We start from the raw sequence: 27516 nt of genomic DNA, 5'->3' as shown, positions 1-27516 counted from the left end.
CACTGGAGGTCAGGATTTTGAGACCATCCTGGCCAAGATGGTGAAACCCCGTCTTTACTAAAAATACAAAAATTAGCCGGGCGTGGTGGCGCATGCCTGTAATCGCAGCTACTCAGGAGGCTGAGACAGGAGAATTGCTTGAACCCAGGAGGCAGAGGTTGCAGTGAGCCAAGATCACGCCACTGCACTCCAGCATGGGCAACAGAGCAAGACTCTGCCTCAAAAATAATAATAATAATAATATATACAGATGTTGCAGGGTTTAGAAAGCAGCGTACTGATATTTGCAACTTACTTTGAAATGCATCAAAAAGTAAGATGGCCGGGCATGGAGGCTCATGCCTGTAATCCTAGTACTTTGGGAGGCAGAAGCAGGAGCCCAGGCGGTCAAGTTCGAGGCCAGCCCGGGCAACACAGTGAGACTGCCCCCTCTACAAAAAAAAATTAAAAATTAGCCAGGTGTCAGCGCATGCCAGTAGTCCTAGCTATTTAGGAGGCAGAGATAGGAGAGTTGCTTGAGCCCAGGAGGTTGAGGCTGCAGTGAGCTGAGATTGTGCCACTGCACTTCAGCTTGGGCAACACAGTGAGAACCTGTCTAAATAATAATAATAATAAGATGAATGGATGGACAGAGAGGTCAACATTTGATAAAGCAAATATAACAAAATGTTACGTGTAGAATCTAGGTGGGATATACGAGGGTATTAACTGTGAAATTATTTAATATTTTCTGTAAGTTTGAAATGTTTCATTTAAAATGTTGGAGAAAAAAACAAGCAAAAGACCCAATATTGGCAAGTTGTTAGAATACTGCTCTCTAGTAAGACATGAGCAGGGCAACTGTGAGAGAGAAATTTTCAAGAAGTCTGCAGCAGGTCACTTTACAAGTCTTGAGTTCTTATTCCATTTTAAAGACGCAAAAATTGGAAATCATAGATGTAGTAATGAACTGGAATTCTGATCAGTGGACTCCTCAAAGAAAAGCCTTAGCCCCATTTCAAAAGATTGGAGAGTGAATACACGTTTATATGTTTTAAGTTAAAATAAAACACTGAGGCTTTGTATCTAGCATTTTAAGACTTTTAAAAAAATTCACTGACTGCCAGCCCATATAGCGTGTTTGTGTGAATCAGAAACAGTCACTCCCTCTTCTGGCTGGATACAGTTTCACAGAGAGGGAACAAAGCTAGATTTTTGTCCTTCCTTGGCTGAATGTGCTTGTGCAATATACATCGCACTCAACTGCCTATGTCATGCTAGACACTAATTTCCAGGCCCAAACACAAATAGGTAAGACAACTGTGGCTGGTTGTATCACCTATCCCCCAAGTCTGAGGGGCACCTCACACTCAACAGAAAGGTCCTTATCAGAATGCCACCCTCCCTGCCACCACTCCCCACTGCCAGCGTTCCTGGGCCTCGCTCCAATTTCATGAGCACCTTGACCTCCTCCTTCCCTGTCTGTCCATCTCCTAGGAATGGGGCTGGTGGTGATGAGAGGAGGACGGAGGGGGATCTCAAGGATTATCAGGGTGATAATCAGGGAGAAACTGATTTTTCAGAAAAAGTGATTAATAACCCTGTCCTGCCCTCAACACCCTACCTGTTTTTAAAACGTGGAGATGCGGGGGCATTCTAGGTGGTGCAAGAAAGGAGGTCTGAAAAGAAGGGGAAATGACAGCAGGGGCTCTGAGGGACTCTTTTTGATCCTTAGTGCCTTCCCACGCACACCTAGCAGTGGTTGTCCTGTCCTCACGGCCCCTCCATGGGGACTACAGACTAGCAGGGACATGTATCCTGAGGCCAGGCCCAGGAGGCCAGAATGGCTCCAGGTCCTACAGGGCTGGGTGGCCCAGCCCTCAGCCAAGGCTCAGAGAGGGAAGCTAGAGCCTCCAATACCCCTGACCCTGAATCAGCCCCCACTGCACTAAGCCAGCAGAGCTTAGCAGCTTGGATTCAAGGACACCTCTGTGGTCCCTCAGAGTATTTCAGTCCTGTGTGACCTTGGGCAAGTCACTTTAACTCGTGGAGCATCAGATTCCTCAGCTGTACGGGTCTAATCATAGCACTGTTCTCCTGGGATGGTTGTGATGTTCAATGTGTTTATGCAGATGCAGTGCTTGGCACAGGACATGGCATACAGAGAACACCCAGGAAGCAGCAGTTGCCCTTGCAACCCCTGGGATCCCATGCAACCCTCTGGGTCCTGTGAAGGAGATCTCTATTCCCACACAATTGTCAACCATAAGACAAATGCCGAAAACCTTTTTGTGGTCTCAACGATCAGGTTATAAACTCAGCTGAAGAACTTGGTGAAAGTATTTTGAACACGATGAAGAGACATTTAAATGATTGAATTAAAAGATCTTCGTAAGTATTTTCCCAAACTGGAAAGCAGTTGTGAGTAGATAAGAACCCTTCTTCCATCGTTTTGTGGACATCAGTGAATAACTTGACACACTGTATGGAAGGACAGATTCTGGAGATTGCTTCAGATGGCTTCCAGAAACAAAAGCTTGTTGTACAAAAGTCATTACATCATTTTGATAAGGAATGAATTATCAGTGTCCACCTCTATCGGAGAAGGGGGTTAATATCATTCTTCTGGATTCCAAGTTTGTAGGTTCAGCTGTCTACTGGTTACCTTCACTTGGATGTCTAACAGGCATCTCAAGTCCAACATGTCCGAAACAGAAATCTTGACCCTTGTTTCTCCATCCCCAACTGCTCTACCTGTGGTCCTGTCTCATTGATGGCAATGCTGTCCTTCCATTTTCTCAGGTGAAACACCTTCAAATCATCCTTCACTCTTCTTTCTCTACATCTAGTCAATCTCTGTGACTCTACCTTTGAAATATCTCCAGAATCCAACCACATCTCACCATTTCTATGACTAATACCCTGGTCCAAAGTATGATCATCTTTCACCTGGATTATTGCAGATGCCTCCTTCCTGCCCTTCGTGTTTCTAGTCTTGCTCTGCTATAGTCAAGACAAGCAGCCAGAGTAATTTTGTTAAAAATAAATTAGATTATGTCAATACTAGACAGGTGTGGTGGCACTCACCTGTAGTCCCAGCTAGTCGGGAGACCAAGGTGGGAGGATCACTTGAGCCAGGATCAACCTACTGCACTCCAGCCAGGGCGATAGAGTGAGACCTTGTCTCAAAGCAAAAACAAAACCAAAAACCAGATTATGTCAATACTGTACTCAAAATCCTTGCTGTCCCTCTATCTCTTCCAGAATTAAATCCTAAATCCTGTAAGACTCTCTGCGAATTGACTCTCTGCTATCCCTCTGACCTCATTTTCACACCACTCCAGCCTCATTGTCATTCCTTGAAGATTGCAGACATGCTCCCCACTTACAAACTTGCACTGGCCGTTCCCTCTGCTGGAATGCTCTTCCCAGATATTTTCATGGCTCACTCCTTCACATCCTGTAAGGTTTTTTTTTTTGTTTTTTTTTTTAGTTGAGACGGAGTCTTGCACTGTTGACCGGTCTGGAGTGCAGTGGTGTGATCTCGGCTCACTGCAACCTCCGCCTCCCAGATTCAAGTGATTCTCCTGCCTCAGCCTCCTGAGTAGCTGGGATTACAGGCACCCATTACCACGCCCAGCTAGTTTTTTGTATTTTTAGTAGAGACGGGGTTTCACCATGTTGGCCAGGCTGGTCTCGAACCCCTGACCTCGTGATTTGCCCACCTCGGCCTCCCAAAGTGCTGGGATTACAGGCATGAGCCACCGTGCCCAGCCCACGTCCTGTAAGTGTTTATTTAAGTATGTCCTATAAAGAGGCTGACCCTGACCATCCTTTCTGAAACTGCAACCTACCCCCACCCTCGAATCCCTCTCTCCCTGCTCTATGTTTTTCCCCATAGCACTGATGGCCTGGTAAGATATTACATAATTTTTATTTAGTATGCTTATTGCTTTGTTTGTTTGTTTGTTTTTGTTTTGAGACAGGACTTGGCTCTGTCACCTAGGCTGGAGTGCAGTGCCACGATCGCGGCTCACTGCAGCCTATGCCTCCTGGGCTTAAGCGAGTCTCCCACCTCAACCTCCTGAGTAGCTGGGACCACAGGCCCACACCACCACACCCAGCTAATTTTTGTATTTTTGTTAGAGACTGGGTTTCACCAGTTGCCTAGGCTGGTCTTGAACTCCTGACCTCAAGTTATCTGCCCGCCTCGGCCTCCCAAAGTGCTAGGATTACAGGTGTAAGCCACTGCTCCCAGCTATGGTTAGTGTTTATTACCTGTCTCCTCCTCTGCAATGAAAGCTCCATGTGGGCAGGGATATTTGCCTGTTGCATTCACTGATGTAACTCTTTCTTTATAGCATAGTACCTGGTGAAATAGCATAGGTGCTCAGTGAATATTTGTTGAATGAATCTGAGTACTTTCTGAATGGATACACATTTGAGGAGGGATTCTTACTGCTGGATTTTTAAAAAACCTAAAAACTAAAATCATCCAATTACTTTGGCTTAGAACTTTATCTTCATCCAAAACTAAGCAGCACTGACAGGCTTGTTCTGACTGATCATAAACATTGCTTTCTCCTTACTGAGAAGCTTATGCACTCACATGCTATACTCTTAAATTTAAAAAATTCTATAAAAGATACACGAATAAATGAATAAATTCCTATCTACTAGGAGCAAATAATTGGAAATGAATTTTTTAAACTTCCATTTACACTAGCATCAAAAAATAAAATATTTAGGAATGAATTTCACAAAAGATATCCAAGACGTTTTTTGTGTAGGGAAAACTCTCTCTAACCACGTTTTTCCTCTGCTCTCACGCTACAACAATCATCAACGCAGAAGACTTCTGTGACCAAATGTGTGGGGTTCTGTCCCCACACACCAAGCAGCAGACACCAGCTGGGTGTCCTCTAATTCAGTTCCGACACTGTCTACATAGAGACAGTCTTTCGACACTGTCTCCATAAATGGAGAGACATGCTGTGTTCATGGGCCTTATGACGATATTAAGAAATCATTTCTTACCAAATTCATCTACAAATTAAACACAATCCCAAGGAAAATTCCAAAAGACTTTTGTAAAAGTTGATGAGATAATTATAAACTTTATATAGAAATGGAAAGGACCTAAAATAACCAGAGTAATTAAAAAAAAGAAAAAGTCGGCCGGGTATGGTGGCTCACACCTGTAATCTCAGCTCTTTATTACTTCCTCTTCTTGAAGAACTTCCTTTATTATTTCTTGTAGTGAAGGTCTAGTGCAAATGAAATATCTCTGCTTCTATTTGTCTGAAAAGTCTTTTTTTGGGATACCTAATAGTTGTACATATTTATAGAATACATGTGACATTTTGATACATGTATACAATGGATAATGATCAAGTGAGGGTAATTAGGCACCTCAAACATTTATCATTTCCTTGTGTTGGGGATATTCCAAATCTTCTCTTTTAGCTATTTTGAAATATATAACAAATTCTTGTTAACTGTAGTCACGCTCCTGTGCTGTCGAACACTAGAACTTATTCCTTTTGTCTAATTGTATTTTTGTACCCAGTAACCAAATTCTCTCTATCCACCCTTCCCTCTACCCTTCCCAGCCTCTGGTAACCAACGTTCTACTCACTATATCCATCAAGTCTATTTTTTTAGCTCCCACATATGAATGAGAACATGTGATATTTGTCTTTCTCTGCCTGGATTATTTTACTTAACATAATGACCTCCAGTTCCATCCATGTTGCTGCAAATGACAGAATTTCATTGTTTTTATGGCTGAATAATATTTCATTGTGTGTATATACCACATTTTCCTTATCCATTCATCTGTTGATGGACACTTAGGTTGATTCCATATCTCAGCTATTGTGAATAGTGCTGTAATAAGCATGAGAGTGCAGGTATCTCATTGATACATTGATTTCCTTTCCTTTGGATAGCTACCCAATAGTGGGACTGCTGAATGATATGGTAGTTCTATTTTTAGTGTTTTTTTTTTGAAATGGAATCTTGCTCTGTCACCAGGCTGGAGTCCAGTGGCTCAATCTCAACTCACTGCAACCTCCGCCTGCCAGGTTCAAACAATTCTCCTGTCTCAGCCTCCTGAGTAGCTGGAACTAAAGGTGCATGCTACCATGACCGGCTAATCGCTAATTTTTTTTTTTTTTTGTATTTTTAGTAAAGGCGGGGTTTCACCATGCTGGCCAGGCTGGTCTTGAACTCTTGATCTCATGATCCACCCTCCTTGGCCTCCCAAAGTGCTGGGATTACAGACGTGAGCCACTACACCCAGCCTATTTTTATTTTTTTTAAGAAGTCTCCATACTGTTTTCCATAGTGTCTGTACTAATTTTCATCCCCACTAACAGTGTATGAGCATTCCCCTTTCTCCGCCTCCTTGCCAGCATCTGTTATTCTGTCATTTTGATAATAGCCATTTTTAATGGGGTGAGATGATATCTCATTGTGGTTGTGATTTGGATTTCCCTGATGATTAGTGCTGTTGAGGATTTTTTCATATACCTGTTAGCCATTCGTATGTCTTCTTTTGAAGACATAGAAATGCCTATTCAGGTATTTTGCCCATTTTTGAAACTGATAATTTGATTTTTTTTTTTTTTGCTGTTGTTTGAATACCTTCTATTTCTGGTTATTAGTCCCTTGTTGGATGGATAGCTTGCAAATATTCTCTCTCGTTCTGTATGTTTTCTCTTCACTTTGTTGATTCTTTGTTCATTTGCTGTGCAGAAGATTTTTAGCTTGATGAAATCCCACTTGTCTACTTTTACTTTTGTTGCCTGTGCTTTTGAAGTCTTACTTAAAAAATATTTGCCCAGACCAATGTCCTGAAGAATTTCCCCAATGTTTTCTTCTAGTAGTTTCATAGTTTCAGGTCTTTTATTTAAGCCTTTACTCTATTTTGATTTGATTTTTATATATGGTAAAATATATAAAGTTGTCTAGTTTCATTCTTCAGCATATGAATATTAGTTTTCCCAGCACTATTTAATGAAGAAACTATTATTAATATTTCTCCCATGTATGCTTTTGGTGCCTTTGTCAAAAATGATTTGGCTGTAAAGGCATGGATTTATTTCTGGGTTCTCTATTCTGTTCCATTGGTCTAAGTGTCTGTTTTTATGCCAGTACCACGCTGTTTTGGTTAACTTTGTAGTATATTTTGAAGTCAGGTAGTGTGATACTACCAACTGGTTTTTTTGCTCAGGATTTCTTTGGTTATTTGGGGTCTTTTGTGGTTCCTTATACTTTTTTTTTTTTTTAAGATGGAGTTTTGCTCTTGTTGCCCAGGCTGGAGGGCAATGGTGTGATCTTGGGTCACCGCAACCTCTGCCTCCTGGGTTCAAGTGATTCTCCTGCCTTAGCCTCCCTAGTAGCTGGGATTACAGGCATGCACCACCACACCCAGGTAATTTTCTATTTTTAGTAGAGATGGGCTTTCTCCATGTTGGTCAGACTGGTCTTGAACTCCTGACCTCAGGTGATCTGCCCACCTTGGTCTCCCAAAGTGCTGGGATTACGGGCATAAGCCACCATGCTTAGCCCCTTTACACATTTTAGTATTGTTTTCTCTTATATCCATGAAAAATGTCATTGGAATTTTGATGGGGATTACGTTGAATTTGTAGATTGCTTTGGGTAGTATGAATATTTTAACAATATTAATTCTTCCAATCCATGAACATGTGATAATCTTTCCTTTTGTGTGTGTGTGTGTACTCTTCAACTATTTTCTTTCTTTTCTCTTTCTTTCCTTCTTTCTTTCTTTCTTTCTTTCTTTCTTTCTTTCTTTCTTTCTTTCTTTCTTTCTTTCTTTCTTTCTTTCTTTCTTTCTTTCTTTCTTTCTCTGTCTCTCTCTCTTTCTTTTTTTTTTGAGACAGGGTCTCACTCTGTTGCTTAGGCTGAAGTGCAGTGGTGGCATGATCATGGCTCACTGCAGCTTCAACCTCCCAGGCTCCAGAGATCCTCCTACCTCAGCTTCATGAGTAGCTGGGACTGCAGGCATGTGCCACCATGCCCAGCTAATTTATGTGTTTATTTTTTGTAGAGATGGTGTCTCCCTATGCTGCCCAGGTTGACCTTGATCTCCTGGGCTCCAGTGATCCTCCTGCCTTGGCTTCCCAAAATGCTGGGATTATAGGCACTGTAGCCAGCCCTTCCTCTTCAATTTCTTTCATCAGTGTTTTATAGTTTTCATTGTAAAAATCTTTTACTTCTTTGGTTAAATTTATTCCTAGGTATTTTTTGTGGCTATTATAAATAGAATCAGTTTCTTAATTTTTTTTTCAGATTGTTTGTTGTTGGCATATATAAATGCTACTGATTCTTGTATGTTGATTTTGTATCCTGCAACTTTACTGAATTTCCTTATCAGTTCTAAAAATATTTGGTATCTTTACATTTTTCTAAATATAAGATTGTGTTGTCTGCAAACAAGGAAAATTTGACTTCTTTCTTTCCAATTTGGATGCCCTTAATTTATTTCTCTTGCCTAACTGCTCTGGCTGAGACCTAAAGTGAGAATCTCTGCCTTGTTCCAGATCTTAGGGGAAATACTTTCACATTTTCCCTGTTCAGTATAATGTTAGCTTTGAGTTTGTCACGCGTAGCCTTTATTGTTTTGAGGTATGTTCCTTCTACAAAAACTGTTGAGTTTTTGTTATAAAGGGATGCTGAATTTTATCAAATGCTTTTTCAGCATCTATTAAAATAATCACATAGCTTTTGTTCTTGAATCTGTTAATGTGATGTGTCATGTCTTTTGATTTGCATATGTTGACTCATCCTTGTATCTCTGGAATGAAACCCACTTGATCATGATAAGTGATGTTTTTAATGTGTTGGTGGATTTGATTGCTAGTATTTCATTGAGGATTTTTGCATCTGTGTTCATAGAGATATTAGCTGTGGTTTTATTTTCTTGTTTTGTCCTTGTCTGGTTTTGGTATCAAGGTAATTCTGGACTCACAGAATAAGTTTAGAAGTATTCCCTCTTCAATTTTTTGGAATAGTTTTAGTAGAAGTGGTATTCTTTAAATGTTTTGTGGAATTTCAGCAGTGAAACCAATCAGTTCCTAGGCTTGTGTTTGATGGGAGACTTTTTGTTACTGATTTGATCTTGCTATTCGTTATTGTTCTATTCAGGTTTTGTATTGCTTCATGGTTCAACATTGGTAGATTGTACGTGTCCAGGAATTTGTCCATTTCTTCTAAGTGTTCCAATTTGTTGGTATACCGTTGTTCATCATACTCTCTAATGAGCCTTTGAATTTCTGTGGTATCGGTTGTAGGCCTCCTTTTTCATCTCTGCTTTTATTTAGGTGGGTCTTCTCTCTTTTTTGTGAGTTAGTGCTCCTGAACAACCAATGTGTCAATAAGAAAATTAAGAAGAAAATTTTAAATTGTTTTGAAACAAATGAAAATAGAAACACAACATCCCCAAACCTATGGGAAACAGCAAAATAGTGTATAAAAATGGAGGTTTATAGCAATAAGCACCCATATCCAAAAAAGTAGAAAGGGCTAGGTGTACTGTCTCACACCTATAATCCCAGTACTTTGGGAGGCCAAGACAGGAGGATCACTTGAGCCCAGGAGTTTGAGACCAGCCTGGGCAACATAGTGAGACCTTGTCTCTACAAAAAATAAAAAATAAATCAGCTGGGTATGGTGGCCCACGCCTGTGGTCCTAGTTACTTGGGAGGCTGAGGTGGGAGGGTTCCTTGAGCCCGGGAAGTTGGGGTTGCAGTGATCTGTGATTGTGCTACTGTACTCCAGCCTCGGTGACAAAGCAAGATCCAGACTCAAAAAAAAAAAAAAAAAAAAAAGAAAGACTTTAAATAAACAACCTAATGATGTACCTTAAAGAACTAGAAAAACAAGAAAAAAACAAATCCAATATTACTAGAAGGAAAGAAATAATAGTGATAAAAACAGAAATAAATGAAGTTGAAATGAAAAAAATTCAAAAGATCAATGAAACAAAAAGTTGGTTTTTTGGAAATATAAACAAAATTAACAGACCTTTATCTAGACTAACCAATAAAAAAAAGAGAAGACCTACATAAATAAAATCAGAGATGAAAAGGGAGTCCTTACAACTGATAGCACAGAAATTCAAAGGATCATTAGAGAGTATTATGAACAGCTGTATACCAACAAATTGGAAAACCTAGAAGAAATGGACAAACTCCTGGACATGTTGTTTAATTTCCATGTATTTGTACAATTTCAAAATTTCCTCGTTATTTATTTCTAGTGTCATTCTATTATGGTCAGAAAAGATGTTTGGTATAATTTAAATTTTTAAAAATTGGTTAAGACTTGTTTTGTGGTCTAAAATGTGGCCTATCCTGGAGAATGTTCCACGTGCAGATGAGTAGAATGTATATTCATCAGCAGTTGGATGAAACGTTTTGGGCTTGGTCTATGAGTCTTCACCTGCCTTGGGTAGCTCTCCTGAGCCTTGGAGGACCAGCTCATCATGAATCCTAGGCTTTAACTGTTCCTTGCTGCTATCTGTAAGTAATAAATCTTCATGTAACTTGTGTGTGTGAGCATTCTGCCTCAATAGACTTGAGCAAACAACAAAGCGCAGACTAAGATGCAGGGGGCTGAGGTGGTAACCAGTGCACAGTGAACCTGCTTTACAGCAGGTCCTGTCTCTTCCTCAAGGAGATCATTACTCTTTAGAACTCAATTCATTTGGTCACCTTGTTGTCATAGTAGGTAAGTAGGTAGCCACTCATAAACGAGCAGGGCAGGAGAGGCCCCCCAAACCCAGGAATGTCAGGCAACCATCAGGTGATGGTCAGACAGCTGTTAAAACTGTCTCTTTAAAATAATAATTGGTTGCAGCCGGCGCCAGGGAAAGGCAGTCTCCCAATAGATAAAAACATCAGAAATGGGTGATCAGCTTACCGATAAGATCTCAGGAGTTGGGCAAATGGGCTCAAGCATGCGCACTAAAAGGCAAAGTGGTGGGGTTTAAGTGGTATGTGGCCTTCTAGGAAGACTCGAATGGTAAGGGAAGAACGCCTCAAGTGAGCATGTGTACAACTGCAGTAAACACACTGTGCATGCGGCCCCTCCCAAATGCGGGCAGGCCCCTGTGCACGCAGACAGCCCACCCCAAGGGAAGAATCAGGGGAGAAGTAACGCAACCCCAGAAGCATGCCAACGTATAAGACCCCAAGTCAGAGGTCAAACCACACACTTCACTCTCTCAAGTCGTCAGCTTGGCCCTCTTCCAAGTGTACTTTACTTCCTTTCATTCCTGCTCTAAAACTTTTTAATAAACGTTTACTTCTGCTCTAAAACTTGCCTTGGACTCCCGCTCTGTCTTTCGGCCCTCAGTTGAATTCTTTCCTCTGAGGAGGCAAGAATTGAGGTTGCTGCAGACCCATACAGATTTACCACTGCTCACATTGTGATCTCAGTTCTCTGATGAGCTCAAGAAAAGTTATGATTTTATAAATAAATTATCTTTTTCTTTTTTTTAGGATGAGTGCACCATTCTCTTGCAGCCCTTTTTTTTTTTTTTTTTTTTTTTGAGACAGTGTCTCGCTCTGTTGCCCAGGCTGGAGTGCAGTGGTGCAATCTCGGCTCACTGCAACCTCTGCCTTCTGTGTTCAAATGATTCTCCTGCCTCAGCCTCCTGACTAGCTGGGACTACAGGCACGCACCACCATGCCTGGCTAATTTTTGTATATTTAGTAGAGATGGGATTTTGCCATGTTGGCCAGGCTGGTCTCGAGCTCTCGATCTCGAGTGATCCGCCCACCTCGGCCTCCCAAAGTGCTTGGATTATAGGCGTGAGCCACCATGGCTGGCCTTCTCTTGCAGCTTTCTATATCCTAAGCAGAAATGGAATTCCATATTACAATTTTTCTAAGATCAGGTAACTTTGTTTTGTTTCTATATACTAACAACAAACACGTGAAAGCCCCAAATTACAATGGTACCATTTAAAGTATCTTCGAAGAAAATGAAATACTAAGGTACAAACTTACAAAACACATACAGGATCTGTATGCTGAAAGTTACAAAATGCTGATGAACAAATTCAAAGAAGACCTAAATAAAGAGAGAGACATCGTGTTCATGCACTGGATCACTTAACATAGCAAAGATGTCAGTTCTCCCTAAATTGATTTATGTATTCAGTGCAATTCGTGTAAAAGTCCCAGAGAGGTTTCTGTAGACATAGACAAGCTTGTTCTAAAATTTATATAGAAAGGCAAAACTTTGTGAATATACTCAAAATCACTGAATTGTATACTTTAAAGGGCAAACTTTGGGGTATGTGAATTATATCTCAATAAAGTTGTTATAAAAACATTTAAGCTGGGCATAGAAGCTCATGCCCGTATTTCCAACACTTTGGGAGGCTGAAGTGAGTGGATCGCTTGAGGTTAGGAGTTCAAGACCAGCCTGGCCAACATGGTAAAGCCCTGTCTGTATTAAAAATACAAAAATTAGCCAGGTGTGGTGGTGCACACCTGTAATCCCAGCTACTTGGGAGGCTGAGGCAGGAGAATCACTGGAACCCTGAAGGCGGAGGTTGAAGTGAGCCGAGAGCTCACCACTACACTCCAGCCTGGGCGACAGAGTGAGACTCATCTCAAAACAAACAGACAGTGATGACGATAACAACAACAACAAACATTTAAGAGGGCCCCCACCATCAGGTGCTCCTCCTGCCCTTGCAGAGCCTGAGGGTGAGAGCCTCATGTTTTGTACCCTTGTACCTCCCTGCTACACCCTAGTCCTGGTCCTGGTGGAAGATGGGGGTATTTATCCTCTAAATTCTGATTCTGGGGTTTAACTCTCCTGGCTTGCCCTCTGTATCCATCCAAGCTCAGGACTGTGGGCGTGTGACTCCCTTGGGCTAAGACACAAGAAGCCATCAGGCTGCACGGCCGCCTATGTCTGTGGTATTGTCAGCGTCTGCCACTCTTGGTGTCATCTGGCTGCCACCATCTTCCCTGTTCTTCTCCTCCTGGCCTCGGTTCTCTTTCAAGGAATACACCACTTTCCCACCCTGGGGCCCTCACACAGGCTGTTTCTCCTCCCTGAAGCACTGACCCCACCCCCTTCCTATCTCATCCTTCAGGACCCAGTCCAAATATCACCTCCTCAGAGAAGGCTTCTCTTCCTGCCCTGTCCCAAAATGTTCTCCATTATTCTCTCTCATAACACTCAGAATATTTTCTCAATAGCACTTATCTCCTTTCAGAAAGTGTGTACTCATTTGTTTTTCTAAGTATTTAGTGTCTGTCTTCCCTACCAGGCAGTGAGATTTAGGAGAGAGGGACCGGGTCTGTTTTGCTCGTGGCTGTATCCACCATACCCTTCTCTGTGCCTGGCACATAGGTGGTGCTCAATAAATGCTTGTCAGGTGCTTTATGAATACAACACACTTCCCTGGCCCTGCTCCCCTAAACAAGCACTCCTAAGTGGGGGAGGGAGGCATCGAGGCAGGCACCTGTGGCGCCAGGTGGTCTGTGCTATGATGGGCAGGTGAGCAGAGGAGTGCAGGAAGCTAAATGAGGCAGAAATTAATTTTGGGAGCTCAGAGAGGGAAGAAAATCTAGAGAGCAAGTGCAATGTGAATTGGGTTTTGAAGGATGAATAGGAGAGCACTGGGTACATAAGGACGTTGGAAGAGAATCTCAGGCAGAGGTAAGAGCATACAGAAGAGTTTGGAATAGATAAGAGCCACTGCCTCTGGCTGTGTGAGTGTGTGTGTGTGCATATGTGCATGAGTGTGAATGTGTGTGTGTGTGTGTGTGTGTGTGTGTGTGTAGGGTGGTAGGGTGTGAATCTGGAGATGCAGGTGGAACCCTGGACACAAAAGGTTTTTAAGGCCAGGCATGGTGGCTCATGCCTGTAATCCCAGCACTTTGGGAGGCCAAGGCAGGGAGATCACTTGAGCCCAGGAGATCGAGACCAGCCTGGGCAACGTGGCGAGACCCCGTCTCTACCCAAAAAATGAAAAATTAGCTGAGCATGGTGGCATGTCTATAGTCTCAGCTACCTGGGAGGCTGAGGCAGGAGGATCACTTAAGCCTGGGAGGTTGAAGTTGCAGTTAGCTACAACTGTGCCACTGCCCTCCAGCCTGGGCAACAGAGTGATACCCTGTCTCAAAAATAAATAAATAAATAAATAAATAAATAAATAAATAAATAAGTAAAATTAAATAAAAGGTTTTTAACACCCAGCTAAAGATTGATTCTAACTTCCAGCAGTTTTCTTAGTGTGAAGTCAGTTTCACTGGAGAGGGGAGGTGGTGCCTGTCTGGGTGATTTGATGTAGGACTCATAATTCTTTCTTTTCTTTTTTTTTCTTTTGAGACAGGGTCTCACTATGTTGCCCAGGCTGATCTCACACTCTTGGGCTCAAGTGATCTTCCTGACTTGGCCTCCCAAAGTACTGGGATTACAGGTGTGAGCCACCATGCTCAGCTGAACTTATAATTTTAGAAGGATTTTAAAATAGTAAATCATTTTAGTAGTTTCCTTTTAAAGATAAATGTATATAAGTCAAAAAGGCAAGTCGACTTGAAGAAATATATTAAGTAAATAACAAATACAGGTGAAACCAGGGCAGACATTTGGAAAATGCTGCTGTGGATGGTGGGAGCCACAGCAAGGACAGAATGAGGGAAGAGGGCGGTGGGGCTGGAGTTGAAGGCCCAACTGGATGGACTGGGGAACGTGCACTAGGCTGGAAGGCATGAGGCCAGAGCCTGTGGGACCGGGAGGAAGGGAGAATCTACAGGCCTGGGAGTCTGATTGGATGTGGGAATGAAGCGGGCCAGGAGTTGAGGGACACCCTGGTTTGGGGCTTGAAGGCACCAGGCTGCTTCTAACAGGAGGTGTCACAGTTGGGCATGTTACAGAACCTCTTTTTCTAAGACTTGGATTCTTATTCACTGCAATGAAACAAAATTTGCAGACCTCTGTGTGACAAAAGGGTTCCTTCCTGTGTCCCCAGTCAAATGCTGTAGGAGATGTGGTTGGCACCCTATCCACACCCTTCCCTTGACCCATCTTAGAATTGACGTGCAGACAGTACCGTGCTCACCAGCAGCTTTCTGTGTCTCTCTGCCCAAGGGCATTCTCTGGCCAGGGCCAGCTCAGCCTACACAAGTCCCAGACTCGCCATGGTCCAGCAGAAGATGGGAGCTGGGTAAATGGCCCAGCCTGTCCTCTCAGTGGCACAGCTCTGAGGTGTGGTCTGCAGTCTCCCAGAGGGACCTCAGCCAAACTGAGCCCCAGCTGTCCACAGCAGGGACCCATTCATTAGCGCCCTGTACTGGCTTCCTTCCCTTCCCTGGATGGCTTCCTGACTCTCCAATTGTGCTTCCTGGAACCATCTCCCAAAGAAACCACCTGCACCCAAATTTTTGCCTCAGGGTCTGCTTTCATGGGAACCCCAAAGCAAAACAAGCAAGAAACGTTAGGGTCACCACTACTTCCCCAGCCTCCTCTGGAGCTGCAGGTGTCATTTTTCCAGCTGATGTGGGCCCTCACAGCCCACCACATGCAGCTGCCTTTGTGGACACAACTGGAGGCCCACGATCGGGGGCAGGCCCCCTTTTTAATTGTTTTAATTAAGTCAACAATTGGCAGCCCTTGGGTACATGCCAGAGTCAGAGGTGTTTGAACCAGAGCAACTCCATCTTGAATAGGGGCTGGGTGAAATGAGGCTGAGACCTGCTGGGCTGCATTCCCGGGAGGTTAGGCATTCTTAGTCACAGGATGAGACAGGAGGTTGGTACAAGATACAGGTCACAAAGACCTTACTGATAAAACAGCATGTGGTAAAGAAGCCGGCCAGACCCCACCAAAACCAAGATGGCGATGAAAGTGCCCTCTGGTCATCCTCACTGCTCATTATACACTAATTATAATATATTAGCATGCTAAACAACATGCCCACCAGCGCCATGACAGTATACCATTGCCATGGCAATGTCCAGGAGTTACCCTATATGGTCTAAAAGGGGGAGGAACTGTGAGTTCCAGGAACTGCCCACCCCTTTCCTGGAAAACTCATGAATAATCCATGTTTAGCATATGATGAAGAAATAACCAAAAAGTAACCACCCGGTAGCTCTCAGGGCTGTTCTGCCTTTGGAGTAACCATTCTTTTATTCCTTTACTTTGTTTTTTTGGGTCTCGCTCTGTTGCCCAGGCTGGAGTGCAGTGGTGCAATCTCAGTTCACTGCCACCTCCACCTCCCAGGTTCAGGTGATCCTCCTGCCTCAGCCTGTAGAGCAGCTGGGACCACAGATGTGCTCCACCACGCCAGGCTAATTTTTTGTATTTTTGGTAGAGGCGGGGTTTCACTATGTTGCCCAGGCTGGTTTCAAACTTCTTACCTCAAGTGATCCACCCTCCTTGGCCTCCCAAAGTGCTGGGATTACAGTAGGCGTGAGCCACCACGCCTCTCCTATTCCTTTACTTTCTTAAGAAACTTGCTTTCACTTTATGAATTCGCCTCGAGATCCAAGAACCCTTTCTTAGAGTCTGGATTGGGACCGACACCAGCATAACCTTTGTTTCAGTTATTTGGGGCATGGAGGAAGAGGCTTTCTTGCCTCAGGGCCTTCGCAACTGCCGATTCGGCCTCCTGGAATGTTTCCCCCTAAGATAGCCCTAAATGCCAGATCCCTCACTTCATTTGGGCTCAAATAGCATCTCCTCAGAGAGGCCTCTCTGACCACATTATCTTAAATATACCCCTTTTCTCTTTCACCCTATTGTTGTTATAGCTCCCGGCATTATATCTTTTTAAAAATCAACTTTATTGAGGAATAATTCGCACACAATAAAATACATTTACTTGAAGTGTATAGTTTGGAGTTTTGTATGCCCTGGTAACCACCATCCAGTCAACATTTCCATCACCCCAAAAGGTTCAGTTAGAAGGCTCCCTCCCTGCCCCAGGGGTCAGAGGTGTTTGAACCGGAGCGACTCCATTTTGAGTGAGGGCTGGGAAAATGAGGCTGAGACTTGCTGGGCTGCATTCCCAGAAAGTCAGACATTCCTAGCCTCTAGAGGTTTATGGTTAGGGGAAGAAATTAATAATGTTCACTAAACAGACCCACATCGGGAGTGTCCAGATATCCCAATATCTGGAGAACAAAGGCATTTATTTCTTTTCTTTTTTTTTTTTGAGATGGAGTCTTGCTTTGTCGCTCAGGCCAGAGTGCAGTGGCACGATCTCAGCTCACTGCAACCTCCACCTCCCGGGTTCAAGTGATTCACGTGCCTCAGCCTCCGAGTAGCTGGGATGATAGGCGCCCACCACCACACCTGGCTAATTTTTTGTATTTTTAGTAGAGACGGGGTTTTACCATGTTAGCCAGGATGGTCTCGATCTCCTGACCTTGTGATCTGCCCGCCTCAGCCTCCCAAAGTGCTGGGTTTACAGGCGTGAGCCACCGTGCCCGGCCGAACAAAGGCATTTCTAATTTTGCTCTAAAGATAATATTGATTCTTGAGAAATACAGTAATTAAGAAAATTAATTCTTTATCACAAACCCTTGTAGCAGAGCACATCTCCCTATATATATGACCATTGTACCTAGGGTGGATGCATTCTTCCACTTACTTTTTTGGTTTGTTTTTGATACGGAGTTTCGCTCTGTCACCCAGGCTGGAGTGCAGTGGCACGATTTCGGCTCACTGCAACCTCTGCCTCCCAGGTTCAAGGGATTCTCCTGCCTCAGCCTCCCGAGTAGCTGGGATTACAGGCATGCGCCACCATGCCCTGCTAATTTTTTTATTTTTAGTAGAGACAGGGTTTCACCACGTTGGCCAGGATGGTCTCAATCTCTTGACCTCGTGATCTGCCCGCCTCGGCCTCCCAAAGTGCTGGGATTACAGGCATGAGCCACTGCGCCCGGCCTCCTCTTACTTTTGGGAACATCTTACTCTGTTTACGGAGTAGCTGTACTTTCACCACTTTACTTTCTTAATAAACTTGTTTTTGCTTTGCACTGTGGACTCGCCCTGAATTCTTTATTGTGCAAGATCCAAGAACCCTCTCTTGGGGTCCGGATCGGGACCCTTTTCCTGTAACACAGGCACTCGCTGATCTGCGTTGGATCACTATAGCTCAGCTTTACTTTCCTAGAATTTCACACCCATAGAATAATCTGGCATGTCCTCTTTTGTGTCTGATTTTTTTGCTCAGCATGATGTTTTTGAGATTCACGTATGTTGTTGCGTGTACCGGGGGTTCATTCTGTTTTATCGCCAAGCTGTATCCCATCGTACAAATGCACCGGGTTGCTTATCCACTCTCCTGTTGATGATGGACAGCTGGGCTGTTTCCAGTTTTCAACTATTAGAAATAAAGCAGCGTGCTGGGCATGGTGGCTCACGCCTGTAATCCTAGCATTTTGGGAGGCCGAAGTGGGCGGATCATGAAGTCAGGAGTTCGAGACCAGCCTGGCCAGCATGGTGAAACCCCGTCTCTACTAAAAATACAAAAAATTAGCCGGGCAAGGTGGCACGCACCTGTAATCCCAGCTACTTGGGAGGCTGAAGCAGAATTGCTTGAACCCGGGAGGCGGAGGTTTCAGTGAACGGAGATCACTCCACTGCACTACAGCCTGGGTGACAGAACGAGACTCCGTCTAAAAAAGCAAGCAAGCAAGCAAGCAAGCAAGCAGGCAGCTATGAACACTCGCATGCAAGTCTTTGTGCAAACATAGGTGTTACAGGAAAGGGGTCCCAATCCAGACCCCAAGACAGGGTTCTTGGATCATACACAAGGAAGATTCAGGGCAAGTCCACAGAGTAAAGTGAAAGCAAGTTTATTAGGAAAGTAAAGGAATAAAAGAATGACTACTCCATAGACAGAACAGCCCTGAGGGCTGCGGGTTGCCCAGTTTTATGGTTATTTCTTGATATGCTAAACAAGGGGTGGATTATTTATGCCTCCCCATTTTAGACCATATAGGGTAACTTCCTGACGTTGCCATGGCATTTGTAAACTGTCATGGCGCTGGTGGGAGTGTAGCAGTCAGGATGACCAGAGGTCACTCTCGTCACCATCTTGCTTTTGGCAGGTTTTGACCAGCTTCTTTACTGCAACCTCTATTATCAGCAAGGTCTTTATGACCTGAAACTTGTGCTGACCTTCTATCTGATCCTATGACTTAGAATGCCTTAACTGTCTGGGAATGCAGACCAGTAGGTCTCAGCCTCATTTTACCTAGCCCCATTCAAGATGGAGTTGCTCTGGTTTACACACCTCTCATATAGGGTCATAGCTGTATGTTTTCATGTCTCTTGGGTATACCTAACAGTGGAATTGCTGGATTACCAACTGGCGTTATATTACCTATATAATATGAGGTATTATACAGGTAAGCTCCAGGAGGACAGAGACTTTGCTCATTACAGAATGTGCACGGTGCCCAGCACACAATGGCATGTAGCCAGTGCTGCAAGTCCACCTGAATGAATAAAAAGCCAGCCAGCCTGATTTCCAAACATAAGGGCTACACCCAGGAATTTGTTGTTCTGCCTCCTCCCCATCCACAGGCTACTGCTGGGGTTCCTGGCATGTGTGGGGGCTGGGAGGGGAGGGGAGTTGGGGGAGGGGGAGTTGGGGGAGGGGGCCTGGACACTTTTGTGAACCCTATTGAGGTTGACAAAGGTCACCACGGTCACGCCAGGGGTCTCTATCCCACACCTGGAATTTCCCTTAGGGCTTCCTGTGATGCTGAGATGGGGCAGCTGTGTCCCTGGCCCCACTCTTCTCCCTTGATGAAACTGCCTTTGCAGAAATTATAACAGTGAGAAAATGAGGACAGTGAAAGAGACCCATCTAACCAACCTCTATCTTGCCTTTCACCTCTAAACTGCCCTTAGGCATTCCTGGGCTTGGGCCGAGCTAACTTTGGGAGACAATTAGTTTATAGTTTAAATGATAATAGCCCATCTCCCACACTAAACCGCCTTTGTACAGATAATGAAAGAGCACTAGGTTAGGAGGATGAGAAGAGCCTACATTCTGCTAAGGTGGAGCTGTAACCGGTTATCAGTCATTATTCCAGAGGCCACAAGATTCGCAACTTCCCCGGTTACTCCTGCAGATAACATCACTCTTGGAGAGTGTAAGATTGACTTTTGGAGATAAGTTTTCAGGTTTTTTGGCATTTCTTACTACCAATGGCTGGGGCATAGGGGTGCGGGTGGCACCCCAGTCCTGTGGCCCCACCCAGAAGCGGACTCAGCACCCCAGGACAATTTTCCACACCCCTGGGATTGCATCCCCAGCCAGTCAGCAGCACCCATTTCCTGGCCCGCCAAACTATCCTTGAAAAACTCTAGCCTCAGAATCTTCAGGGAGGCCGATCTGAGTACCAATAAAACTCCCGTGTCCAGCCAGCGCTGAGAAATCTGGCTGCCTCCGGGCAGCGGGCAAGGGGAACCCACGAGGTGGTTACATGGGGACCCAGGGTGTCTCTTGTATGGGGGGCTTATGCAGGCCCAGCCCCTCCCCTTCTCCTTCCCACCCTCTGAGCGGCCTCCAGGACGCACTCGCGTGAGGACACCCGGCCCGCGTGTCCGAGTTCTGCCCACGCCTTCTGCCAACAGCTGCCCCTTGCTCTTCCGGGCTCCTGGGACCGCGGGAAGGGGCCGGGGTTGCCTGGGTAAAGGGTGGGTGGACCTGTGTGCGTGGTTTAGGGGTCTGGAGTCTTTGAGGTCGGTAGGTGTTTGTGTCTCTGTGTGTCTGTGAATCTGTCTCGTCTGTGGTTCCAGGCCCGGTGGCGCTGCAGACCCCAAGAGGCTGCTCCGTCTTCAGACAGCGCCCGCCGCCTCCCGGCGCCTGGGAGGAGACGGTGGGAAAATCGCGGCGGCGGCGAGAGCCCGGCCTGCTCTTTCCGTTCCGCTCCCGCAGGGGGCGCTGGCGCTCCGCGGAGAGAGGCTGCGGCCCCAGAGACCACGCTCGGGCCGCCTGACGCCCAGAGCCCCCAGGAAAGGGAAACTGAGGCCCAGGGAGGAGAAGGGAGGCTACTCAGACCTCCTAAATTCCAGTCCCAAATTCCACAGCATTAAGCCTGTCTCTAGACTTAGGAAATGCAGTGGGAGCGCTGTTCTCTACCTGGGCTGCACAGGCTGGCTCAGAGGCAGGGGATTGGACTCAATGACCTCTCAGTCCCCTCAGAGACCCTCGCCAGCTGTGGAGAGGTCCGCCAGCTCAGGGATGAGGTCTGGAGGGTAGGGCTGGGGGGACTTGGCCCTCTGGAAGTTGCTCACTGTGAGGCCTAGGCTGGGGACCCATTTATTCATCTGTAAAATGGGTGTGTAGGGAACAGGCACGTTCAGTTCTCTCCCTTGCTTTCAGCTTCATCCTAGCCCAAGTCAGAGGCTTAAGGGGAGCCTGGGCCAGCGTCCTGGGCATCCCATCCTTGCACTTTCCGCCTCCAGACCCTGCTCATTCCCAGACCTGCCTACTGGACCACGGGATGGTCATCGCGCCTACAGCATCCTTACCTAAGCAGCCCGACTCAAAACGATGAATCAGACCAATCAGTTATTGCCCTCCTGTTGTTCTAGAACTGTATACGGACACCCATTGTCCGTGGCCTTGTGCTGGGTGCTGGGGAGAGAGCAGTAAACAGAAAAGTGAGGCTCTGCCCCTAGAGACCCCACCGTCCAGAGAGAGGAGGCAGCGGCCAAGCAAGTAAACAACAAACCAACAAACAATTACAAAGTCCTGTGAAGGAAACCAAGAAAGGGCAGATAGAAAGGATGGCTGAGAAGCAGGAGGCCGCTCTTAGCTGCAGCTGTCAGGGGAGTTCCCTCTAATGAGGCAGCATTTAAACCAGGAGCTGAAAGATGAGTTGGAGTCACCTGTGCAGAGGCGAGGCCAGTGGAAAGGGTGAACTAGGGCAAGGAAAACAATCAGACTCATCCTTTTAGAAGATCCTCGGGCTGCTGGGTGGAGAGTGGGCCTGGGCGGGGCGTGAAGGGAAGTCAGAAGGCCAGAGAGGACGCCGTTGTCATGAATCAGGGGACAGGTGCTGGTGGCTCAGACCAAGGTGGTGGCTGTGGAGGTGGTGGATTCTGGATGTATTTTAAAATAGGATTGGCCGGGCGTGGTGGCTCATGCCTGTAATCCCAGCACTTTGGGAGGCCGAGGTGGGTGGATCAAATGAGGTCAGGAATTCGAGACCAGCCTGGCCAACATGGTGAAACCCTGTCTCTACTAAAAACACAAAAATCAGCCAGGCATTGTGGCGCGGATCTGTAATCTCAGCTACTCGAGAGGCTGAGGCGGGAGAATCGCTTAAACCCAGGAGGCAGAGGTTGCAGTGAGCCAGGATCGTGCCACTGTACTCCAGCCTGGGCAACAGAGTGAAACTGTGTCTCAAAAAATAAATAAATAAATAAATAAAATAGGGTTTATTTAATTTATTTATCAAATCAAATCAAATCGCCTTGAAGCCTTGGGTAGTTGGAAGTGCCCTTTTCCAAGGTGGGGACAGGTGTGTGAAACGCGGGATGGGCTGTAAGGGATCCCAGGACAGAGTCCAGCCCTCCCTATGTATTTCCTGTCTTTGCAGGTGGGTTGTGGTTCTGAACTCAAGGATTAAGGCTTCCAAACTTGGCCCAGCCTCAGTATTGCCTGGGAGCTTTGGTCAATATGATTCTCAGGTCCCAGATCTTTTGACACAGGAGCTCTCAGGTGGCCCCTATGTGGGAGTCCCTGCCCCAGAGCCCAGTGGTTGTTTTCCCCCTAGGACTGTGGTGACTCCTGTCTTTCTCTTCTAGGTGGCCAGACCCAGGTGAGGGAAGAGGCAGTGGTGGGAGAGTTTGGAGGGAGCCACAAGAGACACACATGAGCAGAGGCTGCTGGAGAGTCAGAGATGTCGAGAAATGCCGGGAAAAACAAGCCACCTTTTAATTTTGACCTCATTTCTAAATGATCACAGCTACCAAGGAAGATACTAATTTGCCTCCCGGGAAGTGGCTGGGGGGAGCACCAAGAGAAACTGGCAAGCAAAACAGGACCCAGAGGCTGAAGTCCTTGCACTGAGTACTTGCAGAGGTGGAGGTGGGGAGGGCTGGGACTCTGAGGGCCCTTTGGGTCCCTGGGATGACGCTAAGATAAGTCAGGCAGCTGCTGGCAGTCCAGTTCATTCTGAACCCATCCCACGAGAGGGGCTCAAATGACCAAAATGTGTCTGTTGCCTTGACAGGCTTGGGAGGTTCATAGAACATTCTCTCACCAGCCCTCTTCACCTGGGGGTCATCCTGTAGGTCTCCCCACAAGCATCACTTCTCCAGGGAAGGCCTCCCTCGCTCCCCATTACTGGGTCATATCCCCAGTGTGAACACCCACTTGGCCTTCTCTTTCCTCCCGTGGGCATGTTCAATTCATGATGTGCTTTCATCGAGCAAGGCAGACCTGCTGTCTCCTTTTACAGGTGAAGGCGCTAAGGTTCAGAGAGTTTAAGCAGTTTGTCCAAGGTCACACAGCTTGCACATGGCCTGGAACTTCTGTGGCTGCCGCAGATACAGAAAACATTGCCCCCAAGTCCTTTGTTATAGCTGAACACCACTTAACAACAGAAAACTATGGCTACCCAAAAGGATCAGACGAAGCCTCTCAAAGGACCAAATAAATATCACTGCTAGGCCCAGGCACGACATAGGGATTATGTTTTGGATGCCACATCCACTTGGTGACAGGGCGAGGCCAACCTTCGCCGAACGGAGCCCTCCCCTTCCCCAAAGTCAGCTGTTTCTCTGTCCCTAGAAATGCCTCTGAAATGTCAATTGTGAGTCACCCCCACCTCCCCCTCCTCCTACGAGCCATGTAGCAGCTCAAATATATTACACATATTAAAAGAATATATTCTCTGGCAGCCCTGAAGGGGATAATGAAACCTATATATATATATATCTATATATTTATACACAATGGATTGGCTCGAAATGCTCTGAATATCCCTCCAGCTGTGGCAACCCTTTGAAATATGACACTCAAACGCCTCCCCCACTGGCGGCTGGTGGGAGACATTAAAGATTTAAAAAAAGGGAAGGAAGGAAGGAGACGAAGGAGAAGAAAAAGGAGGCAGCTGCTCTTGCCTTTGGCTGTGCAGCAGCAAACTATGTTTAAATATTAAAACCACCCATCACCCGGCCCAGCTGTCCGCCCCCTTCAGTGGCCTGAGTTCTTGCCAGGGTCTCCTGTGGCTCAGAATGGCTGGGGGGCGGGGTGGGTGCCACGCAGATCTAACCCCCCAACCCTGGGGATGTGGCAGAGGCTGGGAGGTTGGAGGGGGAGGCTCTGCTTCTGATCTCAGATTCTGGGCTTGTCTAGGCTCGGCTGGGAAAAGGGATCTGATGTGGGAGTGGGGTTGGGGGGCGTCTGCTGGGTTTGAGGCAGAAGATAAGGGTTGGGATCCTGACTGCCGATTAGGTGCTGTGTGAACTTGACCTTGGGGAAATCACTCCCCAGCTCAGGCTGCAATAACCTTGTCTATACTGTAAGAGATTTAAACTTGATCGTGGGACTTGAGGAGTCTATGAATCCTCAAAAATTACATGCAAAATTGGGGTGAGGTCAAGGGAGTCACAGTCTCACTGGAGTGACTGGCTCCTCTCTGAGTGTTCAGACCATGGTTCCCATCTCAATGCTGGTATTTTAGGTCTCCGGGTAGGGCCTGATTTCCTCTGCATCCTGGTTCCTGTAGGAGAGGCACTTTGTAAATGTTTGTTAATGATCAGAGATATGGGAAGGTACACCTTGTTCCAACACTGTAATTAAAGGTGACCGGAAGTGGCGTGGGTTGTCTTGTAAGGCGGTGAGCTCCCTGCCACTGAAGGAATTCAAACAGAGGCCGAATGAACTCTTTTTGGGGATGCTGTAAGGGATGCTTAAGCATTTGACAGGGTTTGACTGTGAGATCCCTTCTGATCCCAAATTTCTTATAATTTTAATTTTTTAAAACTTTTAGGTTCAGGGTTGCATGTTAGGTGGTTTGTTCTAAAGGTAAACTTGTGTTACAGGGATTTGTTGTACTGATTATTTCATCACCCGGGTATTAAACCAAGTGCCCACTAGCTATTTCTCCTGATCCTCTTCCTCCTCCCAACCTCCACCCTCTGGTAAGCACCAGTATCTGTTACTCCCCTTGATATGTCCATGTGTTCTCATCATTTAGCTCCCACTTATAATTGAGAACATGGGGTATTTGGTTTTCTGTTCCTGTGTTAGTTTGCTAAGGATAATGACCTCCAGCTCCATCCATGTTGCTGCAAAGGACATGATCTCATTCTTTTTTTATGGCTGCAAAGTATTCCATGGTGTATATTTACCACATATTCTTTATCTGTTGGTCTACTGTTGGTGGGCAGATAATTTTAATTTGTTATGATTGAAGGCTACATAGAACTTCAGCTATGACTGAGGAGAGGAATAGGGAGAGCAGTTTGGGGTTTCTGTATATTCTACCAGAGTGTAAAGTGGCAGGCGTGTAGCTTTGCCTTCCAGGTACCTCTCATGGTGGTGTGGAGTGATTCCAGGGTTTAAATACGCATATTTTACTATGCCATAGCTCCTAAACTCACACCAAACGCTTTTCATCGTCTGCTCCACTGAAAAGGCAGGGATCTGTTCCTTTCCTTTCCTTTTCTCTTTTCTTTTGTTTTCCTTTTCTTTTTGAGATAAGGTCTCCTGTCGCCCAGGCTGGAGTGCAGTGGTGCAATCACGGCTCATTACAGTCTCGACTTCCTGGGCTCAGGTGATCCTCCCACCTCAGCCTCCCGAGTAGCTGGGAACACAGGTGCATGCTACCATGCCCAGCAAATTTTTGTATTTTTTGTAGAGATGGGGTTTTGCCATGTTGGCCAGGCTTGTCTCTATCTCCTGGGCTAAAGCGATCTGTCTGCCTTGGCCTCTCAAAGTGCTAGATTTACAGGTGTGAGCCACCATGCCTGGCTGGATTTGCTTCTTCCCTGGAGGAAAAGCTGACTGAGCTGGACTCACTGACAGCTGAATGGTTTCCAGCACGGAATGTCTCTACAGGATTTGCAAGGGAAGTTTTGTCTTTTTTAAAAATTATTTTTTAATTATTCTGGGTACATAATAGGTGTAATATATTTACGGGGTACATGTGATGTTTTGACGCAGACATACAATGTATAATAATCAGGGTTATTGAGGTATCTTTCACCTCAAGCATTTATTATTTCTTTGCGTAAGGAATATTCCATTTCTACTATTTTAGTTATTTTAAAATATACGATAAATTATTTTTGACTATAGTCATCCTAGTGTGCTACTAGATCTCATTTGAGACAGAGTCCCTCTCTGTCGCCCAGGCTGGAGTGCAGTGGTGCGATCTTGGCTCACTGCAACCTCCGCCTCCCAGGTTCAAGCAATTCTCCTGCCTTAGCTTCCCGTTATTTCTTCTATCTATGTTTTTGTACCCATTAACCATCTTCACTTCCTCTGCCTCCCTGCAACCCTTCCCAGCCTCTGGTAACTGTCATTCTTCTCTCTGTCTCTGTAAGTTCAATTGTTTTCGTTTTTAGCTCCCATATATGAGCGAGAACATGCAAAGTTTGTCTTTCTGTGCCTGGCTTATTTCACTTAACATAATGTCCTTCAGTTCTATCCATGTTGCTGCAAATGACAGGATTGTATCTTTTTTTATGGCAGAATAATATTCCTTTGCATATATGTACTGTCAAGGGGCATTTTGACTACACCAGACTGGGATATTTGCTCACCTATTAACTCTAGAACCAAATCCCTGAATAAGATGTGACTTCCCTAATCGGGATGCTCCAAGTCTAAGATCCAGGAGTCTTAAGGGTTCAGGATTCCAGAATCTAAAGTTTCTATAACTTGAAGTTTCTGAAAGTCAATATTTCTAAGACTCTATAAGTCAAGAAATCTTTAAGAGACAGTTCAAGAAAAGACTGTCTATGGGGAATGTATGTTAGGGGTGGAAGTGCTAAGGAATAAATGTGAAACTTTTTTGCTTTTTTTTCAATGTGTGAACCACTTACCCATAGAAAATAAATCTATAAAAAGACCATCTGCAAAAAGCAAAGTGATTTCACTTGTTTAACTTAGAAAAATACAAAATATTTTCTCTGTTAACAGGACTGGAGCTCAGGTGGGAGTTTGATAAAGGGATGGAGTCTGTTGCATGCTAGTAAACCACATCTCCAAAGAATGCCGGGGTCTGTAGCATTTGCCAGTTTTCATGGTGTAAATACTTCCACCGCAATCGATTTCAAGTTGCCAGCAGTTTAACAATTGGTTCTCAAGGTTCCCGAAAATCTAACAATCGCCCTTTTATGACCTAGCAAAAGCTGGCTGGCTAGGCTTCTGCAATTGAACCTGGAAGAGTCAGAGGTGTTGTGGCTTTGAGGGCAATTGTTCAAGTGAGAAGAGGGATGTGCAGATCTCAAGATGACATAGGGATCCTGATGGGAATTTTTCCTGCTTCTGGA

Source organism: Hylobates moloch, unplaced genomic scaffold (assembly GCF_009828535.3).
Source record: "Hylobates moloch isolate HMO894 unplaced genomic scaffold, HMol_V3 SCAFFOLD_21, whole genome shotgun sequence".
Classification (NCBI taxonomy): domain Eukaryota; kingdom Metazoa; phylum Chordata; class Mammalia; order Primates; family Hylobatidae; genus Hylobates; species Hylobates moloch.
This window is presented reverse-complemented; position numbering follows the sequence as displayed.